The 17,364-nt window shown below is 41.0% G+C and overlaps 1 non-coding gene across 1 annotated transcript; it reads right to left on the bottom strand.

The window, feature by feature from the left end:
* Positions 1 to 16,432: 16,432 nt before the first annotated feature.
* LOC130937629 (small nucleolar RNA R71) lies at positions 16,433 to 16,536 on the bottom strand. Its single transcript, XR_009068839.1, has one exon. It is a non-coding gene; the product is annotated as a small nucleolar RNA R71 (small nucleolar RNA).
* Positions 16,537 to 17,364: the final 828 nt, after the last annotated feature.

Raw genomic sequence — 17,364 nt, 5'->3', positions numbered from 1 at the left:
TTTGTCGAGAATTTGGTGTTACGCCTTCTCAAACTCTTTTTCTGTATCTTTTTGTATTGACCAAACCTGGGACTACCAAGAAAAAGGCTTCTTGGATTTCTTTTAGGTCTGCTCAAGGGCACACGTTTTTTTCCATGTATGATGAATCTTTCCGGGATTTTAAGAACTACTTCTTTAAGGTCCGGGCTGTTGAAGGAGCCCGACCTTTCTTTCTGGATGAAAATAATGAGCCCTGCTTTCCCCTAGAGTGGCAGAGGAACGTAGTGGTATCCCGATATACTTGGGAGATGTTGAGCGAGGTCGAGCAGGCCTTTGTGAATGTTTTGGAGGATATTTGGGGAGAACCTCCTCATTTGGATACTAAAAAGCCTTTGGGAGATCCGTCCCTTATTCGAACTGCTTTGGGTACTGCCTTGATATATTTTGTTTTGTTGATTCCTTCCTATTTTTTCTCCTGGTTTGATAAATTGCTGTTTTTCATTTTTCAGAGATGGCAAAAAATAATGATGCAATGAAGGCTTTCAAGAAAGCGAAGAAAGCTACTGTAGCTCAAAACATCTCGGCCCGGGCTGATGGGGAAGGAACTTCCCAAGCTCCTTCAAAGCTACCCGTGCCGTACTCTCCTGGCTCGAGGAGAATGATTCCTACTCCTCGGGTCTGTTTAGTGGATCCTCCTCAATCTTCAACTGCTGTTGTGGTTTCTTTTTTGGCCGCCCCTCCTCCAAAAAGACCTCGAACTGTTGAACCCTTCAATCTAGATGCCCCGGATTTTGATCCTATTGGTTTTGTGGACCAGCAGATCGCTCCTTATGGTGCTCTTTCAATGGATGATGTATCTCTCCTTCATCACTTGGATTTTATAACTCGGAGTAGTGTTAAGATGGCTTATATGGGAGCTGCTTTGTATCACACTGCCCAAAATCTGCCTCTACATGCTACCAAAGCTTTTATGGAGGAAGCTAAGCAAGAATTTGATTGGATGAAGGGTCTACTTGATAATCCTCTTTCTTGGACCTTGTTCAGGTCTCTTTCAGGGATTTATCTTTTTGTAACTTTATCTTTCCGGGCCCACTTCGTCATGTCGGGCCCTGTCGAGTTACTTGATAATCTTCTTTCTTGGACCTTGTCAGGTCTCTTTCAGGGATTTATCTTTTTGTAACTTTTGTAGGAGTCCGACTTCATCATGTCGGGCTCTTCGAAGTTATAGTAATCCTCTTTTATAGGGTTGGCCAGACCTCTTTCTAGGGCTTTACTTATAACTTGGGTTGTTGTGGCTGGTCCGACTTTTTGTGTCGGCTAGTCTTTTAAGTTATTTTATAGCAATCCATTTTAGTAGGACATCGTCAGCTCCTTTCTATGGATCACTTTCTATAACTTCTTGCATTATTCTATTTTCATCTTTGCCGATTTTATAGAATTTGGGTTTTAACCCTCATTTTTATCGTGATCGCGCAGTGAATTTTTGGTTTTCACTTTCTGTCGATCTGTAGCTTTATAATCGGGCAATGAATGTTTCAGAATAATATGACTTGAGCATTTGTAGAAAATCTGAACAAGTTTTATTAAAAGAAAATGCAAATATACATGTTTAATTTTTCTAAGTCGGGTGATTTGTAGGTCTTGGCTTGGTGCCTCGTTAAAAAACCTTTTTTCAGGAAAAAGAGTGCGCCTTGTCCAAGATCTTTTATCACCCCTAGCTATAGTACCTTCTTAGGTTGTAGGCGTGCCATGACCTGGGAACCTCTCGCCCGTCGAGTTTGGAAAGCCTGTAATAGCCCTTTCCCAGCACTTCTATGACTCGGTAGGGTCCTTTCCAGTTTGCTGCCAGATTTCCTTCTCCCGGTCGAGTTGTTCCAATGTCATTTCGTATTAGGATGAGATTATCCTCAGTGAAGGTTTGTCGTATTACCTTTTGGTTATACCTGGAGGCCATCCGTCATTTTAGCGCCTCTTCCCTTATCCAAGCTCTTTCTCGGATTTCCGGAAGTAAGTCGAGCTCTTCCCTTTGAAGTTGGTGATTGGCTTTCTTGCTAAAGTGGATCACTCTGGGTGACCCTTCTTTGACCTCTACTGGGATCATCGCCTCCATTCCGTATGCTAATCGGAAGGGTGATTCCTTTGTGGTGGAATGTGGCGTTGTTCGATATGCCCATAGAACCTGTGGGAGTTCCTCGGCCCAGACTCCCTTTGCATCCTGTAATCTCCGTTTTAACCCTGCTAATATGACTTTGTTAGCAGCTTCAGCTTGCCCATTGGCTTGGGGGTGCTCAACAGATGTGAATTGTTGTTTTATATTCAGGTCAGCCGCTAGTTTTCTGAAGCCTGCGTCTGTGAACTGGGTACCATTGTCTGTAGTGATGGAGTATGGAACTCCGAACCTTATGACGATGTTTCTATATAGGAATTTTTGACTTCTTTGAGCTGTGGCATTGGCTAGGGGTTCTGGCTCGATCTATTTTGTGTAGTAGTCTATTCCTACTATGTGGAATTTGACTTGTCCTGATCCTTGAGGAAAAGGTCCGAGGAGGTCAAGTCCCCATTTTGCGAATGGACAAGGTGAGGTTATGCTGATGAGTTCCTCTGGCGGAGCGGTGTGAAAGTTGGCATGCTTCTGACATGCTGAGCATGTCCTTACAAATTTGGTGGCTTCTTTTTGTAGAGTTGGCCAATAGAATCCTGCCCGAAGTACTTTTTTGGCGAGTGCCTGCGCTTCGAGGTGATTGCCACAGATGCCACTGTGTACTTCTTCTAGGACATCTTTTGTGTTGGAAGTTGGCACGCATTTTAGCAGTGGTGTTGAAATCCCTCTTTTGTATAGATTATTATTTATGATGGTGTAGTATTGTGCTTCTCGTTTTAACCTCTTTGCCTCTTTCTCATATGTGGGGAGAACTTCTGTTCTGGGGTAGTTAATTATGGGAGTCATCCATCCCTGATCGTGACCTGTTATGGTTAGGACCTTTTCTTCTTCTGAGATTGATGAATTCTGTAGAATTTCTTGTATGAGGCTTCTATTGTTGCCTCATGGTTTGGTGCTAGCTAGTTTTGAGAGTGCATCGGCCCGGGCATTTTGTTCTCGGGGTATGTGACAAACCTCGTACTCCCCGAGTTGTCCGAGCTGTTCCCTGGTTTTGTCCAAGTACTTTTTCATAGTGGGATCTTTGGCTTGGTAGCTTCCTATTCTTTGTGAAGTAACTACCTGTGAATCACTGAAGATGATAAGTTTTTGAGCTCTAACCTCCCTAGCCAGCTTCAAACCAACTAGTAGTGCTTCATATTCCGCTTGATTGTTTGAGGCAAGGAACCCGAATTTGAGGGAGAGTTCGATTTGGATTCCCTGGTCGCTTTCAATTATTACGCTTGCGCCACTTCCCGTTTTATTTGAGGAGCCATCCACATATAGGTTCCATTCTGCGGGGATTTCCGGTGTGTCCGTAAATTCCGCAATGAAGTCGGCCAGATATTGAGATTTGATGGCCGTCCGAGTTTCATATTGAAGGTCGAATTCGGACAACTCGACTGCCCATTGCAAGATTTTGCCTGCCAAGTCTGTTTTCTGTAAGATTCCTTTTATGGGCTGGTTGGTCCGAACATTAATGGTGTGAGACTGGAAATATGGGCGAAGTCGTCGAGATGTTATTATGATAGCGTAAGCGAACTTTTTTATTTTCTGGTAGTTCAGTTCAGATCCTTGTAATGCTTTGCTGATAAAGTATATGGGTTGTTGCCCACTATTGTCTTCTCGGACCAGTGCTGAGGCTATTGCCCGATTTCCCACCGTGAGGTACAATATGAGTGATTCTCCTTCCCGTGGCCGACTTAATATAGGTGGCTGTCCCAGGAATTTTTTGAAGTCTTGGAAGGCTTGCTCGCATTCTACTGTCCATTCAAACTCCTTTCCCTTCCTTAGAGTGGCATAGAAGGGGAGAGATCTTATTGCTGATCCTGCCAGGAATCTGGACAAGGCTGCCAACCGCCCGTTGAGTTGTTGTACCTCTTTGATACAAGTCGAACTTTTTATGTCGAGTACGGCCCTGCACTTGTCCGGGTTTGCCTCGATTTCTCTCTTTGTGATCATAAAACCCAAGAATTTACCAACTTTTACTGCGAAGGTACATTTCGCGGGATTGAGTCGCATGTCGTGTCATCTTATGGTGTTGAATACTTGTGTCAGGTCGGATAATAACATCTCTTTGTTTTGCGTCTTCACTAGCATGTCGTCTACGTTGACCTCCATGATCTTTCCGATGTGATCCGAAAAAACTTTGTTCATTAATCTTTGGTAAGTGGCTCCGAAGAAAGAGGTTTTTTTCTTGGTCAGGTGGGTACATTGGGATTTGGTTATATCCCGAGTATGCGTCCATAAAGGAGAGGTATTTGTATTCGAAGGAGGCATCTACCAGTGCGTTGATGTTTGGGAGCGGATAAGGATCTTTCGGGCAAGCTTTGTTGAGATCGGTATAGTCGGTGCACATTCTCCACTTCCCATTTGACTTTTTTACCAAAACGACATTAGCAAGCCATAGCGGGTATTGGACTTCTCTTATGAAACCTGCCTCCAGTAGAGCTCGTACTTGTTCTTGCACAGCTTGAGAGCGTTCTGGTCCTAGCTTTCTGCGCCTTTGTTGTATCGGCCGAGATCCTGGGTAGACTGCTAGCTTGTGGCACATTAGTTTGGGATCTATACCTGGCATGTCTGCGGCCTTCCATGCAAAGAGTTCAGCGTTGTCTCGTAGGAACTGTATGAGTGAATCTTTTATGTCTCCTTTTAGGAGTGTGCCGATGTTGGTTGTTTGGTCCGGGGTGTCCCTGATCTGGATTTTCTTTATTTGAGCTCCTCCCGCCTCTGAACTCCACCGGGCTCAATTGTGTGGAATTCTTCTCCTCTTCCTCTGAGGTTTAGACTTTCGTTGTAACAGCGGCACGCCATCTTCTGATCTACCTTTATCGTGGCTATTCCTCCTGCAGTTGGGAATTTCATGCATAGATGCAGAGTTGAGATTATTGCGCCGAGCTGATTTAACATTGCCCGACCTATTAGGGCATTGTAGGCTGAGCTTACGTCGATGACGATGTAATCTATTTTGAGTGTTCTTGACTGACTTCCTTTTCCAAAAGTTGTGTGGAGTGAGATGTATCCCATCGGTTGAACTGGGGTATCTCTTAGCCCGAATAGGCTGTCCGGATATGTTCTGAGTTCTTTTTCTTCTAAGCCAAGTTTGTCGAAAGCGGTTTTGAATAAGATATCGGAAGAGCTCCCCTGGTCTATCAACGTGCGGTAAAGATTTGTGTTTGCCAGTATAATAGTGATAATTATGGGATCGTCATGCCCTGATGCGACGCCGGATGCGTTTTCCTTGGTAAAAGTGATCGCCGGAATGTCGGGTGCTTCCTCCTTTTCTGTGACGTGATATACGTCTTTGAGATGTCTTTTGCGAGATGATTTGGAGATTCCTCCCTCGGTGAATCCGCCGTGTATCATGTGGACATATCTTACTGGCGTTCAAGATGATCGCGCGGTTGGTCCGACATCTTCTGCTCTTCTTCTTTTCCTTTGTTCATCATCATGGGTGGCCAGGTATCGATCTAGCTTTTCTTCTCGTACGAGCTTTTCTATGACATTTTTAGGTCGAAACACTCATTGGTGGAGTGCCCACGGATTCGATGGTATTCATAATATTCAGCCCGGTTTCCTCCTCCTTTTTTGTCTTTGAGTGGTCGAGCTGGTGGTATTTTTTCTGTGTTGCAAACCTCTCTGTATACATCCACAAGAGACACCCGAAGAGGGGTGTAATTGTGGTATTTTTTGATTTTCTCTCCATGTCGATCTTCCTTCTTTCTGGAATCTTTGTCTTTATCTTGGGGGGTGAACCCGACCTTCGAGGTTTCTCCTAATCGGGAGTTTTCCTCCATGTTGATGTATTTTTCCGCTCGTTCCTGCACCTCGTTCAGAGATGTGGGGTACTTTTTTATATAGATTGACTAAAGGGCCCTTCTCGCAAGCCATTAATGAGGCCCATAATAGTGGCTTTAGTTGGTGAGTTCTGTATATCCATACATGTCTTGTTGAATCTTTTCATGTAGTTACGCAGGGTTTCTCGTTCTCCTTGCCTGATTCCCAATAAGCTCGGAGCATGTTTACCTTTGTCCTTTTGGATGGAGAATCTGGCTAGGAATTTCTTAGCCATGTCGTCGAAACTTGAGATGGACCTAGGAGGGAGATTGTCGAACCATCTGATTGCTGTTTTTGTTAAAGTAGTTGAAAAAGCTTTGCAACGAACTGCATCTGAGGCGTCGGTGAGATACATTCTACTTCTGAAGTTACTGAGATGATGGCTGGGATCTGTAGTTCCGTCGTATAAGGTCATGTCTGGGAGTTTAAAGTCCTTTGGGATTTTTGTCTTCATGATCTCTTTGGTGAATGGGTCTTACTCCTTTCGTGCGTTATCTTCGGGAGCGGATCGGCTGGCTTTGGTCTTGACATCTACTTCAAGTTTTAGGAGTTTGGTTTCCAATTCCCGGCGTCGCCTTATTTCTCTTTGTAGATCCTTCTCAGCCTCTCATTGACGTAGAGCATCTTCCTCAAGTTGTTTTAACCGATCTTGAAATGTGTCCAGGGCTCCCTCGTTTGGGGAGTTCTTGTTGATTTGGGGAGTATCTTTTGGTGTGGTGTCCGCGTTTTTATGCGGCATTCTTTCTTCTAGATCCGAGGTGTGGTTGTTGTCATGGTCATCTACCATGGTAGTGGAATGACTTTCCAGGTTCCCCGGCAACGGCACCAATGTTCCGAGGGTTACCTGAAACTGTAGGTCGATCTCGGACGAGATCTTCTGTACTGGTCGGAGCTGCTTTGATGGTGGTGCTGATCCTTCATCCCCGGAGGGTGGGGGGTACCTGCAAGGGACTCTGATGCTTAAGTTAGCAAGGGTATTAAGCAGGTATTGAGTAGAATCAGAGTATGAGTTATACCTGGGTACTCCAGTGTATTTATAATGGTGTAGAGTGATCTTTGCAGATAAGATAAGTTAGTTATCTTATCTTTTATCTTTATCTTTATCTTTCATGGGAACTGCCCTTATCTCTATAGACTTGGGCTGCCTTTGGATTGGGGTCGTGTTCCTCTATTTGGGCCCTTTATTGGGCTTTCCTGTGATTTGGCTGAGCTCTTCGAGAAGAAGTCGGGTCATCTTGACCTGAAGAGGTCGGTCACTTTGTCTGTAGAACATCCCGGGTTGGACAGCTCGACCCAGGGTATGAACAGTATTCAAGTTAGAAGTTAGAAAACTAGTTTAGAAGTTAGCAGTATGACAGTTATTTGCTTAATCACGATAAAGGTAGAAAATAAGGATAACAAGCACACTCACAATCATGAGGAAGATGCAGTCATTGACGATGAAATATGAAATTGAAAAAAGAGCAATTACTTGAAAGCAAGTCATCAATCAATGTCAAGGTCACTAAAGTTGCAATAATTGGTGATGAAGATTTGAAACATGGACTAGTGTAACCAAAAGCAAGTTGAAAACCATTCGAATTAAGAAGGGTACACCAGTAAAATCTACCAATTATTGTCAATAAATGAGCCTTATTAAAGAAAATCACAAGTTAAAGTCAAATGTAGGTTTAGTATAAGCCAAAAAGGCATTTGATTCAACTTGAAAAGTGAAAGCATATGAAGGTCCAATGCATATCACGGGAAACAAAAGGAAACAGAAATGCCAACCAAAGCAACCTAAGAGGTGGACTTTGCGCAAGTCAAGTAAGTCTCAAACAAAAGTGCCAAGTTCAATACCTAGGAAGCAAGTTGAAAAACAAAACAATTTCTAGAAATTTGGGTAGCATTCCGGCAGTAAATTGGACGTTCCCGGATAACAAAACAGTAGCAAAAATCATATATGAATCCAACAATTTAGTGAACATGACAAAATATGGATTTCATATGCTCAGGCAGCATCAAACACAATCAAACAATAAGAGTGCAGCAAGGTAGCAGTAAAAATCAGCATAGCATTGGCAACATGTACACAGAACAACTCATCAACCATCACTCAGCAAACGAGCATCATTCAGAGAATAAACATGAACGGAGCACTTATCAGGCCTAGAATCATCTAACCACATCCTAACTACCTAACCGCATACATTTCTATCTATCCTAACATGCAAAATTAAGCAATTAACTAACTAAAATTGACTAACAAAATTAAGTGGAAAGCAAGGAGACAGAGCAATGGGCAGCATGGGTAACCTGGAAGCAGAAGCAGGAATGGAAGGGTGGACTGGGGGATGTTAGACGGTAAAGGGTCGCAATGCCGCCCAGGAGCGGTGGTGACGGGGAGACTCGCAGCGGAGCAGAGGGTGGCACAGGCAGGGGGGCTAAAAAGAAAAGCAGAGCAGGGGTAGAGGTAGAGTGATGGGCAGAGTAATAGGTGAAAAGGGGGTGTTGATAAACCCCATTTTTAGGGTTTATCTTGTATTAAATTTAGAGTATTTTGATAACCTTTTCTCGCATTTAACCTATGAATTGGCATGGTTTTGTAATCTCTCCCGTATTTGTGCTTGAGTGTAAAAACATACGTTTTAAGCCTTATTCTGATGAATTCTAATTCCTCTTTGATTCCATAAGATGCCTTGATATGTTTGCTAGTAATCTCAGGTTGAAATAGGCTAATCATGGATCAAGGGAGCAAGGAAGAAAGCATGCAAGTGGAGAGAAGCACAAAAGCCAAAGAAACTGATCTCGACCAAGCACGCGCACGCGCGCAAGACGCTCGCGCGCACATTGCAGAATCGGCCAGGGACGCGCATGCGTACCGTGTGCGCACGCGTCGATGACAGCACATGACTTCATTAATGCAACACGTGCCTGGCGATTTGAGGGGGTTTCTGAACCCATTTTGGCGCCAATTGCTAAGAGAAAGGAATAAAAGGATGAAGGATTAAGGGGAAGGCATCTAACAAGTCTAGCACATAGTATACTTTGGATTAGTTTAGAATTAGTTTAGAGAGAGAAGCTCTCACTTCTCTCTAGAATTAGGATTAGGGTTAGACTAATCTCTCTTCTTCTCTTCTTAGATCTAGGTTTAACTTTTACCTCAATTTACTTTTCCTTCATCAAATCTTAATCTTCTCCTCTTCCCCTTTCTAGTTATGCACTTTAACAATTGTAATTCTTCATTTTGTTTGTGATAGATTGTTGTTCATTTGTTTTCTTTCAATAATGCAATTTGAGGTAATTCATGATAATTGTGATTTCCTTGATTTGTTGTTGTTAATTCTTTGTAATAATTATTGCTAGATTTCATTCTTGTTGTTGATTTACTATGCTTTCCTTTTATGCCTTCCAAGTGTTTGATAAAATGCTTGGTTGGATTTTAGTGTATGTTTTGTTCCTCTTGGCTTAGGTAGAGTAATTAGTGACACTTGAGTTATCTAATTCCTTTGTTGATCGATAATTAGAAGTTGCTAATTGATTTGAATGCCTCTAAAGCTAGTTGATGGTGTTTTTGCAGAAAACGAATTTTCCAAACACATAGATCTAACCGGCAAGTATACCGGGTCGCATCAAGTAGTAATAACTCACAAGAGTGAGGTCGATCCCACAGGGATTGATGGATCAAGCAATTTTAGTGGGTGATTAGTTTAGTCAAGCTAACATTTAGTGAATTATGTGGAATTGTAGCCAACAGAAAGTAAATTTGCAGGAATTATAAAGTGCAGAAAGTAAATTGCATTGAAACTTAAAGAGCAAGAAAAGTAAATTGGCAAAATCTTAAATGACAAGAAATGTAAATTGCTTGAATCTTAAATGGGTCAGGGATGTGGGATTACAGAAATTAAACCAGCAAAGGTAAATTGCATTAAACATAAAAGAGAAAATTGAATTGCAGTGAAGTAAATCTCAAACAGAAGAGTAAAATGCCTTGAAGAATTTAGAACAGAAAGGCAATGCTTAAGTTGCAGCAAATTAAAAGTGATTGAAGATCTCAGGATTGGAGGAGACTAGATAACAAGTCTAGATCTCAAATCCTTCCTTGATCCAACAAGAACAATTGCAGAAGAAGTAAAGGTGAAAGCAGTGAAAGAAACTTCAGATCCAATTTCTCAATTTCCTCAATTATGCAGAAGAACACAAATGAATTTCAGATCAAAGATTGGAACAGAATTCCTCCAACCTCAATCCAAAATTTCAAAACAAGAGCAAGACTAAAGAGAGAGCTATCTATTCCTAATGGAGCCGGCCCCCTTACAAAGATGGAAATGATGCCTTATATAGGCTTTTCAAAATAAAATGAAAATGAAATTAAAACAAATTACAAAAATGAAAATCCTAATTTAATTGATCCATGTGCCTTTGAGTGATGATGTGGGCTTTGCTTGCTTTGGATTTGAGGAGAAATGGGTTTGGTTGGCCTTGATTCAATTTGGAGAGGAATTGAATTTAAATGGAATTTTGGTTGGATTTTTGGCCCATGAGTGTTTGCTTCCAATTTGCTTCCAGGAGGCTGCCCTGCCCTTGTAGAGGGCAGGGCAAGATTTGGTGCGTGCGGCCTTGGTGCGAGCGTGGTGTGGGCTTGGTGTGTGAAGATGCTGCCCTGCCCTTGCGGAGGGCAGGGCAGAAAAATCTGGTGCGCCAATTTGGTGCTTGTGCGTTGCTTGGTGCTGCCAGATTCATTCCTTGGTGCGCCAGACTTGTTTCTTGGTGCGCCAGAATCATGCCATACAAAATGCTGCCCTGCCCTCGCGGAGGGCAGGGCAGTGTTTTCACTTTGATGTTCCAAGTTCGAATCTTGGCCGAAACACACGCTACTTAATTTCCTTGGCTTTCTTGGCACCAAAGTAAGGCCTAGTTTCTTGCTTTCTCATGGCCCTTAAAGATGCCTTTCGTTCCTACCCCAATTGTGCGCCAAATATAGATTGCTATATATCGTTGGAAAGCTCTAAATGTCAGCTTTCCAACGCAACTGGAAGCACATCAATTGGACGTCTGTAGCTCAAGTTATAGCCCTTTGAAGGAGGCATGGTCATGCTGTGAGCGCCCAGATTTTACCTTAGCGAAATTCTTGCTTCCAATCCTCAATGTGCATCACGATTCTGCCCTGCCATTGGCAAGGGCAGGGCAGTGTGCGTGCTGGCTGCTTCCTTCCTTGATTTGGTCATGGGCCACGCTTTTAAAAGCGTGGCCTAAGGCTCCAAAGTGTACCCCAACTTCAAAGTGTACCCCAAAGCTCTTTTTTTCTCCTTTTTTTGTGCTTCTTTGCTTCTTTTTCTCCTTATTTCCTACAAGATTTATAAAATTAAAATATCAAGAAAATATATCATTTAAGTACAAAAAGCATTCAATATTTAAGCACAAATCATCAATTTCTTGTATGAAAAAGCATAGAAAATGGGTATATGATGACATGTCATCACTAGTCATTCCTCTAGGAGTTAATTAGGACTAGAGGGATCAAATTGATTCATCCACTTGACTTCCCTCCATGGTTAAGAGGTTAACTAAGTGGGAGCAATGAACAATTCTCATCACAATTGAGGAGGATAACTAGGATAGGATTTCTAGTTCTCATATCTTACCAAGAGCTTTATTAGTTGTTAGTTTATTTTCATTGCCATTTACTTTTCATGCTTCTTATCCAAAACCCCAAAATAACTCATAACCAACAACAAGACACTTTATTGCACTCCCTAGGGAGAACGACCCAAGGTTTGAATACTTCGGTTTATAAATTTAGGGGTTTGTTACTTGTGACAACAATCTTTTGTATGAAAGGGTTATTGTTGGTTTAGAAACTATACTTTACAACGAGATTTCATTAGTGGAATTCTAAACCGTCAAAAATGCAATCATCAGGCGTAAATAAGCGTGGTGATGGTGGCTGAAGGCTCACCGGCGGCACTGGCAGTGGGTCACCGGACGAAAAGCAGAAGGTGGGACGGCCGGTAGTGAGAGAAGAGAAGCGGAGGTGGGGGAAGAGGGAAAGAGGTGCAGGGAAGAGAGGGATGGGTGGAAGAAGGACGGTAGTCGGCGGCGATTTGTGGCTAGAATAGGTGATGGGCGGCAGTTATGGAGGTTTTGTGAGTGAGGGAGGCGAAGAGGAAGAGACGTTGGGTGACGGGTAGAGTAGGGGGTGCGCGATTGTATTGGGTTCCTTGCGTGGATAGGGTTAATCATTTTGAATCCACGCGTCCACGCACCGTGCGCGTCCGCGTCGATGGGCGAGAAAAGGATGAACGTGGAAACGTTATGCACACTGAAGCGTGGATGAGTAGAGTGTGTATTGACGCGGAAGCGTACCGTGCGCGTCCGCGTGGGTGAGGAGTTGGGCCAGGGGCATAATATTGGCCCGGAGTTAGCACAACTCTCGGGTCACGAGTATTGGTGCCGCACCAATGCCTTGACGCATACACGTACTGTGCGCGTCCACGTGGGTGGTGGCTTGTGTGAGAAGCTTAGTGTTGGCACGATGTACGCCTAACTCTTGAGATTAATATATGGTGCTACATCCGTGTAACGACGCGTACACGTATAGCATGCGTACGCGTCCCTGCCCCCCTTTTTTTTCAAGAACACTAAAAACAGTCTAAAATCTCCCTAATACTGCCTACAACATACAACTAACTTGATGAGCGGATAATTTATACGCTTTTTGGCATTGTTTTAGGTAGTTTTTAGTAAGTTCAAGCTAATTTTAGGGATGTTTTCATTAGTTTTTATGTTAAATTCACATTTCTGGACTTTACTATGAGTTTGTGTGTTTTTCTGTGATTTCAGGTAATTTCTGGCTGAAATTGAGGGACTTGAGCAAAACTCTGAAAAAGGCTGACAAAAGGACTGCTGATGCTGTTGGAATCTGACCTCCCTGCACTCAAAATGAATTTTCTTGAGCTACAGAACTCCAAATGGCGCGCTCTCAACGGCGTTGGAAAGTAGACATCCAGAGCTTTCCAGCAATATATAATACTCCATACTTTATTCGGGAATTGACGACATAAAGTGGCGCTCAACGCCAAGTACATGCTGCTGTCTGGAGTCAAACGCCAGAAACACGTCACAACCCGGAGTTGAACGCTCAAAACACGTTACAACTTGGCGTTCAACTCCAAAAGAAGCCTCAGCTCGTGGATAGATCAAGCTCAGCCCAAGCACACACCAAGTGGGCCCCGGAAATGGATTTATGCATCAATTACTTACTCATGTAAACCCTAGTAGCTAGTTTATTATAAATAGAACTTTTTACTAGTGTATTATGGACTTTGGAATATATCTCGGGACGCCTAGTCCTTAGACCATGGGGGCTGACCATTCGGCCATGCCTGAACCTTTCACTTATGTATTTTCAACGGTGGAGTTTCTACACACCATAGATTAAGGGTGTGGAGCTCTGCTGTACCTCAAGTTTCAATACAATTACTATTATTTTCTATTCAATTCTCTTTTATTCTTATTCCAAGATATACGTTGCACTTCAACTTGATGAATGTGATGATCCATGACACTCATCATCATTCTCACCTATGAACGCGCGTGACTGTCAACCACTTCCGTTCTACCTTAGGCTGGGCGCATATCTCTTAGATTCCCCAATAGAATCTTCGTGGTATAAGCTAGATAGATGGCGGCATTCATGGGAATCCGAAAAGTCTAACCTTGTCTGTGGTATTCCGAGTAGGATTCCGGGAATCCGGAAAGTCTAACCTTGTGTGTGGTATTCCGAGTAGGATTCCGGGATTGAATGACTGTGATGAGCTTCAAACTCCTGAAGGCTGGGCGTTAGTGACAGACGCAAAAGAATCAAGGGATTCTATTCCAATCTGATTGAGAACCGACAGATGATTAGCCGTGCTGTGACAGAGCATAGGACCATTTTCACTGAGAGGATGGGATGTAGCCATTGACAACGGTGATGCCCTACATACAGCTTGCCATGGAAAGGAGTAAGAAGAATTGGAGGAACGTACTAAGAAATTAGAGATTCAAGAGGAGCACAGCATCTCCATACGCCTATCTGAAATTCCTACTATTGATTTACATAAGTATTTCTATCCTATTTTATTTTATGTTATGTTTATTATTTATTATTTATTATTCGAAATTCCATAATCAATTATAATCCGCCTGACTGAGATTTACAAGGTGACCATAGCTTGCTTCATACCAACAATCTCTGTGGGATCGATCCTTACTCACGTAAGGTATTACTTGGATGACCCAGTACACTTGCTGGTTAAGTTGAACGGAGTTGTGACCACACATAGTTGTGAACCATGGTATTGGCATCATGTTTTTGGCGCCATTGCCAGGGAAAGAAAAAGCAATGAATTTTACAAAATACAATAACAAATGAATCACAATTTCGTCCACCAAGTTTTTGGCGCCGTTGCCGGGGATTGTTCGAGTATGGACAACTGACGGTTCATCTTGTTGCTCGGATTAGGTAATTTTCTTTTAAAAAATTTTTCAAAAATCTTTCTCAAATTTTTTCTTTTCTTTTTCGTTTTTCCAAACTTTATTTTCAAAAAAATTTATAAAAATCCAAAAAAATTAGAAATTCATAAAAACCAAAAATATTTTGTGTTTCTTGTTTGAGTCTTGAGTCAATTTTTAAGTTTGGTGTCAATTGCATGCTTTAAAAATTTTTCTTGCATTTTTCGAAAATTCATGCATTCATGGTGTTCTTCATGATCTTCAAGTTGTTCTTGACAAGTCTTCTTGTTTAATCTTGATGTTTTCTTGTTTTGTGTTGTTTGTTGTTTTTCATATGCATTTGTTGTTTATTAGAGTCCATGCATTACAGATTTCTAAGTTTGGTGTCTTGCATATTTTCTTTGCATCAAAATTTTTTCAAAATTATGTTCTTGATGTTCATCATGATCTTCAAAGTGTTCATAGTGTTCATCTTGACATTCATAGCATTCTTGCATGCATTCATTGTTTTGATCTAAAAATTTCATGCATTGAGTATTTTTGTTGTTTTTCTCTCTCATCATTAAAAATTCAAAAATAAAAAAATATCTTTTCCTTATTTTTCTCATAATTTTCGAAAATTTGAGTTGACTTAATCAAAAATTTTCAAAATTAGTTGTTTCTTACAAGTCAAGTCAAATTTTCAATTTTAAAAATCTTATCTTTTCAAAATCTTTTTCAAAAATTATATCTTTTTCATTTTTTTCTATTTTTCGAAAATTTCAAAAATCTTTTTCAAAATATTTTCAAAATCTTTTTCTTATCTTTATATCATATTTTCGAAAATTCACTAATAATTAATGTGATTGATTCAAAAATTTGAAGTTTGTTACTTTCTTGTTAAGAAAGGTTCAATCTTTAAGTTCTAGAATCTTATCTTGTAGTTTCTTGTTAAGTGAAGTAAGTAATTTCAAATTTTTAAATTAAATCTTTTTATCTTTTATCTTATCTTTTTCAAAAATTTTATCTTTTTCAAAATTTGATTTCAAAATATCTTATCTAACTTCTTATCTTCTAATCTTTTCAAATTTGACTTTAATATCTTTTTTCAACTAACTATTTGACTTTTTGTTTGTTTCTTATCTTTTTCAAAATCACCTAACTACTTTTTCCTCTCTAATTTTCAAAAATATCTCATCTCTTTTTCAAAAATTCTTTTTTTTGTTTTAAATTTTAATTTTAATCTTATCTTATCTCTAATTTTCGAAAATTACTAACCCCTTTTTAAAATTATTTTCGAATTTTCTATCTCTTCTCTCTTATTCTATTTAATTATTTATTTACTAACACTTCTCTTCACCTCTCTTCATCTAAATATCCGAACCCACTCTTCTTCACTCTTCTCCCCTTTCTTTTTCTGCTAACATAAAGGAATCTCTATACTGTGACATAGAGGATTCCTCTTCTTTTCTTGTTTTCTTCTTTTTCATATGAGCCTGAAAGGAAAAAGGCACTCTTGTTGAAATTGATCCTGAACCTGAAAGGACTCTGAAGAGAAAACTAAGAGAAGCTAAATTACAACAATCTAAAGGTAACCTTTCAGAAACATTAGAACAAGAGAAGGAGATGGCAGCCGAACCCAACAACAATAATGCAAGGAGAATGCTTGGTGACTTCACAAAACCAACGTCCAAATTTGATGGAAGAAGCATCTCCATTCCTGCCATTGGAGCCAATAATTTTGAGCTTAAGCCTCAACTAGTTGCTTTAATGCAACAGAACTGCAAGTTTTATGGACTTCTATCTGAAGATCCTTACCAGTTTTTAACTGAGTTCTTGCAGATTTGTGAGACTGTTAAGACGAATGGAGTTGATCCTGAAGTCTACAGGCTCATGCTTTTCCCTTTTGCTGTAAGAGACAGAGCTAGAATATGGTTGGATTCACAACCTAAGGATAGCCTGGACTCCTAGGATAAGCTGGTCACGGCTTTTTTGGATAAATTCTTTCCTCCTCAAAAGCTGAGCAAGCTTAGAGTGGATGTTCAAACCTTCAAACAAAAAGATGGTGAATCCCTCTATGAAGCTTGGGAAAGATACAAGCAGTTGACCAAAAGGTGTCCATCTGACATGTTTTCAGAATGGACCATATTAGATATATTCTATTATGGTCTATCTGAGTTTTCGAAAATGTCATTGGACCATTCTGCAGGTGGATCCGTCCACCTAAAGAAAACACCTGCAGAAGCTCAAGAACTCATTGACATGGTTGCAAATAACCAATTCATGTACACTTCTGAGAGGAATTCCGTGAATAATGGGACGCCTCAGAGGAAGGGAGTTCTTGAAATTGATGCTCTGAATGCCATATTGGCTCAGAATAAAGTGTTGACTCAGCAAGTTAACATGATCTCTCAAAGTCTGAATGGATGGTAAAATGCATCCAACAGTACTAAAGAGGCAGCTTTTGAAGAAGCTTATGATCCTGAGAACCCTGCAATAGCAGAGGTAAATTACATGGGTGAACCTTATGGAAACACCTATAATTCATCATGGAGAAATCATCCAAATTTCTCATGGAAGGATCAACAAAAGCATCAACAAGGCTTTAACAATGGTGGACGCAATAGGCTGAGCAATATCAAGCCTTTTCCATCATCTTCTCAGCAACAGACAGAGAATTCTGAACAAAACACTTCTAATTTAGCCAATCTAGTCTCTGATCTGTCAAAAGCCACTTTCAGTTTCATGAGTGAAACAAGATCCTCCATCAGAAATCTGGAGGCACAAGTGTGCCAGCTGAGTAAGAAAGTCATTGAAACTCCTCCCAGTATTCTCCCAAGCAATACAGAAGAGGATCCAAAAGAAGAGTGCAAGGCCATTGATGTAATCAATATGGCCAAATGCACAAGGGAGGAGGAGGACGAAAATCCTAGTGAGGAAGACCTCCTGGGACGTCT

Source organism: Arachis stenosperma, chromosome 6, assembly GCF_014773155.1.
Source record: "Arachis stenosperma cultivar V10309 chromosome 6, arast.V10309.gnm1.PFL2, whole genome shotgun sequence".
In the NCBI taxonomy this organism is placed as follows: Eukaryota; Viridiplantae; Streptophyta; class Magnoliopsida; order Fabales; family Fabaceae; genus Arachis; species Arachis stenosperma.
The sequence above is the reverse complement of the archived record's forward strand: the minus strand, read 5'-3'. Positions and strand labels throughout refer to the sequence as shown.